The following is a 6,970-nucleotide window of genomic DNA, read 5'->3' as shown; positions in this document are numbered from 1 at the left end:
TTTTCTGAAAATTCTGAAAATGCTTTTAAAGTACATCTTTACATCCTCATTTCATCTTAGGCATTCTTAGGCCTAGTTTAAGGCATCTTAATGAGGATATAGATGTAGAACCACACCGAGGCAAGTTAGGGATTAAATTATTATCTTTCCCAACTGTGTAGCTTAGTGTGTGTTCAATCTGTAAACTGTGTAGGGTTGGCGACTGGGGACACACTCTAGCCTAACTGTAGCCCAGAACTCTGTGAGTAACAACTGTGTAAAGATATGTTAAAAAATGATTATCTTCTGAACAATTGAACTGTACTGTTTCTGAATTGATACTGTTAATAGAATGAATGTATGTCCTTTATTCTGAACTGTATTGTGGCATCCTTAGCAACTACTATTACTGACTGTTACTGTTATAGAGATCTCTGTCGGTTCCCTTGTTGGAACCACTACTGTTTACTGATTGATGGCCATCATTGGCTGTTCGGTCTTTCAAGACCTACTGTTTACTGTACTGTTATGCTATTGGATGTACCACATATGACTGTACTGACTGAACGACTGAAATACTGATTTAATGAACTGTTTTCATTACTGTAAGGACATTCATTCTAAACCTTTTTACGCATTATGTTATTCATTGGGCTTTAGCTCACTGCTCATATATATATGTAGGTGTACAGGCACCAGACCGCAGCTAGAAGCGTCGGGGTAAGCTCCAGTTTTGTCAAGCCAACCACTATGCCTCACTGTGAGGTTCCGAGCCTGTCAAGCTATGGCTTAGGGGTGTTTTAATTTCCCCCGTCTGTCTTTGTAACTGTATAGACTGTATAGATTGTTATTGTACTGTTTAATAGGGATTAGGTCCCTGATCTGAATGGTTATAAATGTTATACATACTGTTCTGCACTGTGTGTATATATATATGTATGCATGAAAAGTCTTTTTGGCATACAGACTGTCACGGCTCATTGGACATTGTTTATTTACTGTATTGGCTTCCGCCAGGCCCCTGTACTCTGTTTTACTGTATTACTGTTAAGCAGGCCTTCGGTAATCTCGGATTACTGGCCGGTTACGGTGCTAAACCCAAAAGGGCGGGTTTGGGTCGTGACTGAGTGGTATCAGAGCGATACTTAACCACGAGTTATACCACACACACGTGTCCAAATGAGCTATAGGATGTCGTAGAAAAGCGATTAGGGCATTGCATGAATTTGTTAAAGTATGTGTGACTATGACATGACTAAATATATGCTAATGTGATAAATTGTTTAAGTATGCAACTACTTATGTTTATAATTGCTATAACTGCTTATAGTGAAATGGATAATACAAGAACTGCAAATGAATCTGAATCCTCATCCTCTGAGGCAAGAATGGCAAGACTGGAGAGAATGATGGAACTCACAACTGAGAGATTAGGATAACAACAGAACCCACAGCCCCCACCTCCTCCAGTACAGCCAGAGCCACCTGTTAATAATGACATAATTGCACTGACACATAAGTTCATGTGACGCCCCAATTTTTTTTAAAAGTATCAAGGGAAATTAAATAAACAAAATGACCTAATAAACTAGAAGAGTTGACATCTTAACAGGGTAATCCAACTCTCGTACATAACAAAACGTCCAAATAACAATAGATAAAAACTTAAAATTATCCAAATACAACATTAAATGAAATTATAAAGTCCTTAATAGCTATTATATAAAATAATATAATTTATTCGGCTCTACTCGGGGTTTCAGGTCAGCCAAAGCTCTACGTTAGCGTCGACTCCATTTCAGCTTCAATTATTTTCTCGCCAAGACCTGGCATAAAACGCCAGGGCAACAAAAATATATGCCATGAGTTTTACAACACAGTAAGAAAACATAACCAACCTACCATTCCTTTTAAGAGAAAAATAATGAGATTATAAACATGAGATAACAATATAATTGTAGGCATAAATTACAACCATTAAAATAATTTCAATAATTTTAATAAATTAGGTGACACTCGAAATCTCACCAAAGAGATTTAACTTACCAACCACTAAGCATGGCAACGGTTAATTTGAAACCCTCCCTTGGTCAAATATTTTAGTGTTACCAACCGTAACTACCAGGGATGCCCACGTCCGGAGTTATATACCCAAGTAGTAGCATCCGTGGTCTGCCCCAAGGAAATGGTCTGCCAGGGGTACGTAACCTCCCTGTGTGCCACCAGCACATCCACCCTTATTCCAAAACCAAATACCGAAAAGGGTTCAAATAAGTCCCGTGCCATCTTAGAGTTTCGCAACACAATTTACGTGAGAATTCTCAAAACCAGGGCTCACCCTGAACAACCGGTATTAACCGTCAATCCCTTAATTTCATACACTCTTTAAAATCAGAACTCACCCTGAACAACCAGTATTAACCGTCAACCCTTAATCTCGTACACTCTTTAAAACCAAGACTCACTCTGAACATCTAGTATTAACCGTCAATTGTTAACTTTGTATATGCCGTTAATCATTTCAGTTAATTTTGATATTACTCACAAATAATTCCAATTTTTTTTTATCACAATTGATGTTATACCAACTCATTAAAATTCTCAACATAAAATATTACACATATCACACAATAATAAACAAATGTACAGCATTTAAATAAATAATTTATTTAAACCATGGTATGAAATAATAATTTAGATACAGAGAAAATAAACCAAAGTCACACGTGCATGGATTTTTAATTTACAAGATTAGACTACCACAATATTAAATAAACCACAATACACCCATACATGGATTACTAATTTACTATATTTGATGAATTGGACCAACACAATAACTGATTTTTATCCGAATAAATAATTGAAGTCATGATCTTAAACCTGTTTAGAAATTTTCAAGTTATACCTTAGATAATAAAAATTATAAATAAATTATTTATACATTTCTAAAATTCGTGAAAATGTACAGAATATTCAATAAATATATTTGGGTCATTTTTCAGAAATAAATTCCCAAAAATAAGTTATAAATAATTCTGTAAAATTCCCAGAAATTTTATGACACAGATTTATCACATTTCCTTAAATTAATTCCATACTTAAATTTTATAAATAAATTCCATGATCTAAAAATTTATTATGAAACTTGACTTCTCAAATTTCATTTTTTGCTTAGAAATTACCAGATTTAGTTTAATATAAAATTTTTAATGATTTTTCAAACACATAATAAAATCTGTCTATAGCTCCAGATTTGGTTAAAAATATGTATAAATTCGTACAAAACTCAATAATTGTTGAAAAATTTTGTGGATGAACTATACATCATTATCAACAACTTTGTAGAAGAAATCATCTTCAAATTTTGAGTATAAAATTGTCTAAAAATTAGTACAACCTTCTGGCAGATTTAAAGGGCCAAATAACATCTTCAATCATCTTTTTAATAGCATAAGCTACACATGCAAGTCCAAATTTGATGTACCATCATAAATTTTCATACAATTATAAATAAAATTCTATCTACAAGTTTAGACATTTTATCATATGTATATAATTTGAAATTTTCAAATATATAAAAAAAAAATTAGAGGGTTGAGAGGGTTTTCTTACAATGTTAGGTTGCTAACGGTTTATCGTCCGAATTTGATTTATGATTCTGATCGTAAGATATGACCGTCCTGACTCCATGATCGTCTTGCTGAAATTTCACATTAATCGGACACGATCTCACCGTTGATCTTTCATTGGATTCTCTTAGAACCTTTAGTTGTTGATCATCATCTTAGACTTAGAATTTGAAAGATCTAACCCCAGAAATGGATTCTACACGTCGAAAAACCTAGGGGTGGTCATCCCCAAAGTCATAGGACCACTTGATTAACCTAAATGTGCTAGGATGCACCGTAGCACCATGAGCCGAGAAAGACTGGATAAAAATTTAGTTCATCTTCTCCAACACCCACAGCATGCACGACAGAGAGACCCAGAATTTTAGTTTCAATATCACCGGTTCAAATGCTTGTATCTTCTTCATCGTAACTCCGTTTTATCTTATTTTTCTGTCATTGGATTCACCTCACGGCCTAGTTTTTGGTTCACTACTCACACGCCTCGTTCCGTCTCTTTTTGCATGCCGTCGGATCTCCAAAATTTGACCAAAAATAAGATTATTTTCCTACCGTCTCGGACATTTTTTTCGAACCATCTTTCGGACCCATAACTTTCTTAATTCTTAACGGTTTTACTTCATTCTTTCGCCAATCTCTTCAACTTACTTCGTACTTCATCTTACATGGCCTATTTGTCTCACTTCTTCCCAGAATGGATGGTTTTGGCATGCCGAAAGTAAGCCGAAAACCAACTTTTGAACTTCAAAATAAATTTCTCTAACTTTGTTTCTTTCTCCTCCATCTTCTTTCTTCTTCTCTTTCTTCACCTACAACACTTTGTGGATGGTGGTTCTAGATGATAATAGAAATAGGTGATGGTGGTGGTGCCGGTCCGACGGTGCGCCAATGGTGGTGAAGTTCGCGGGTTGGCGATAGTGTGGGTTGAGGCCATGGCTATGGAGGTTGGGGAAGGAGGAAAAACATAGATAAAGGAGAAAGAGAGTTTTGAGTATGAGAGATGGAGGGAGAGAGAGAGAGAGATGAAATGGATAGAGAGAGAGAGCTATGCAATTGGAAGAGAAGCAAAATGAGGAAGAGTAAAAGAAGATAAAAGAAAATGAAAAGAAATAAAAAAAGAAGAAGAAATTGAACACTTGGTCAGCATGTTCACCACGTTGTCTTTTGATACATAAGATGATTACACGTTGAAGGTGGAATGCAAGAAAACCTGGGGTAGCAAACCCATGGTTTTTGATTGGGTTTTAGTACAGAAAATATAAGGTTTCAGTGTAATTTGATTACCAAAAAAATATAGAGAAAAATACAATAAAAATATCATACAGTTCAGAAATTAATATTGAGTAATAATATAAAGTCAAAAATATTTTATTTTATTTTATTTTGAATAAATTTTCAGTATAAAAATATACAGACTATTAAATTCAAAATATTGTGAATAATTATTTAAGAAAATTAAAAATATACATATTATTTTTTATTATATAAAAATACGGGGTTTCACAGTTCAGCAAGATGAAACCGCCGTCCTTTCAGGGAGGCCTGGAACCGTTAAAAGCTGAAGCATGGGTCCTTGAGACAGAAAAGTTATTTGAAGTGTTTCCGTACTCTGAAGCACATAAAGTACTGTTAGCTACCTTTACCTTGCAAGAAGAGGCGAGAAGGTGGTGGATGCTTATCCACGATGACAATACTGTAATGACTTGGGCTCAATTCAAAGGAGCCTTCTTTGAAAAGTACTTCCCTCAGTGTGTCAGGGACAGAAAAGTAACTGAATTTGAACAGCTGAGACAGGGCACAATGTTCGTTGCTGAATATGAAACAAAGTTCACCGAGCTTGCTAGATATGCACCACACATGGTGGACACTGATTATAAGAAGGCCAGAAAGTTTGAAGGCGGCCTTAATGTTGCAATACTGGACAAAATTAATGTTTTGAAGCTATCGAATTATGTAAACGTTCTTGACCGAGCTTTGATGGCTGAATCGAACATCGAGGCACTGAAAACTGAAACACCAGCATCTGAATGGCGTGGTAAAAGGCAGGGTTTTAAATTCAAGAAAGGCAAGCATAACCCATTGAACAAGAAACAGAATACGGGGTCAACAACTAGCCCCAGCCAAGGGAGTGGTTTCATACCACCTTGTTCTGAGTGTGGCAGGAAGCACAAAGGGGTCTGTTACAAAATATCTGGAGCCTGTTACAAGTGTGGCAAGGTGGGCCACATGGTTAAAGACTGCCCCTCTGCTCCACAAGCCAATAGTAAAGTTGCACCAAGCGTGGCAGCATTAACTGTTGCACCAAAACCGAACCCCAAAGCTACCGGGAAAGAGCCCATGAGGTAGGGCTGAGTGTTTGCCCTAGTACCGGGAGATGTGCAGAATACTGAGACCGTTGTGTCAGGTATTCTCTCTATTTGTACTCAAAATGCTTATGTACTGATTGATTTGGGGTCTACGCATTCATATGTGTCGCATGCTTTTTCGCGAAAACTGAATAGACCATTAGAACCCATGAATTATCTGTTAGCTGTATCATCACCCGTTGGGGGATCCATGACTTGTGCATATATGTACCCTGCTTGTGAAATTATTGTTGGAGATGCACATCTGTATATTGATTTACTGCCACTGAACATTGATCATTTTGACGTAATATTGGGAATGGACTGGTTAACGAAATACCATGCTATTATAGACTGTGTAATGAAATAAGTAGTTTTCCGTCCACCTGGTTTGCCTGAATTTGTGTTTAATGAAAGTAGAGTAGTACCTCCTCCGTATTTGATTTCATCTGTGAAAGTTGTTAAATTGATTAGAAAGGGGTGTAAAGGGTATCTGTGTTCTGTACTGACTGTATCTACCGATGATAATGCTAATGTGAACAGTATTCCCATAGTCAGAGAATTCCCAGATATTTTTCCAGATAATCTGCCAGGGGATTTGATTGACAGGGAGATTGAATTCACCGTTGATGTGATTCCGAGTACCCAGCCAGTATCTAAAACTCCTTACCGAATGGCTCCGACTGAATTGAAAGAATTGAAAGTTCAATTGCAAGAGTTGCTAGATAAGAAGTTCATCAGGACCAGTACTTCACCGTAGGGTGCACCTGTTTTTTTTGTAAAAAAGAAAGACAGCTCACTGAGACTGTGTATTGACTACCATGAACTGAACAAGGTAACTGTGTAAAATAAATACGCATTGCTACGTATTGATGACTTATTTGATCAGTTACAGGGTGCTCAAGTGTTCTCTAAGATCAACCTCAGATCAGGATACCATCAGTTGAAAGTTAAACCAGAAGACATTGACAAAACTGTTTTTTGAACGAGGTATGGACATTACGAATTTTTAGT

At 36.4% G+C, this 6,970-nt stretch overlaps 1 long non-coding RNA gene across 1 annotated transcript; it reads right to left on the bottom strand.

Moving 5' to 3' along the window:
* Positions 1-1,541: 1,541 nt before the first annotated feature.
* Positions 1,542-4,666, bottom strand: LOC114285057 (uncharacterized). Its single transcript, XR_014350895.1, has 2 exons — positions 3,595-4,666; positions 1,542-1,805 (listed from the first exon to the last, which is right to left on the bottom strand). It is a non-coding gene; the product is annotated as an uncharacterized LOC114285057 (long non-coding RNA).
* Positions 4,667-6,970: the final 2,304 nt, after the last annotated feature.

This window comes from Camellia sinensis, chromosome 14 (genome assembly GCF_055761805.1).
Source record: "Camellia sinensis isolate YWXY chromosome 14, ASM5576180v1, whole genome shotgun sequence".
Lineage (NCBI taxonomy): Eukaryota > Viridiplantae > Streptophyta > Magnoliopsida > Ericales > Theaceae > Camellia > Camellia sinensis.
This window is presented reverse-complemented; position numbering and strand designations above follow the sequence as displayed.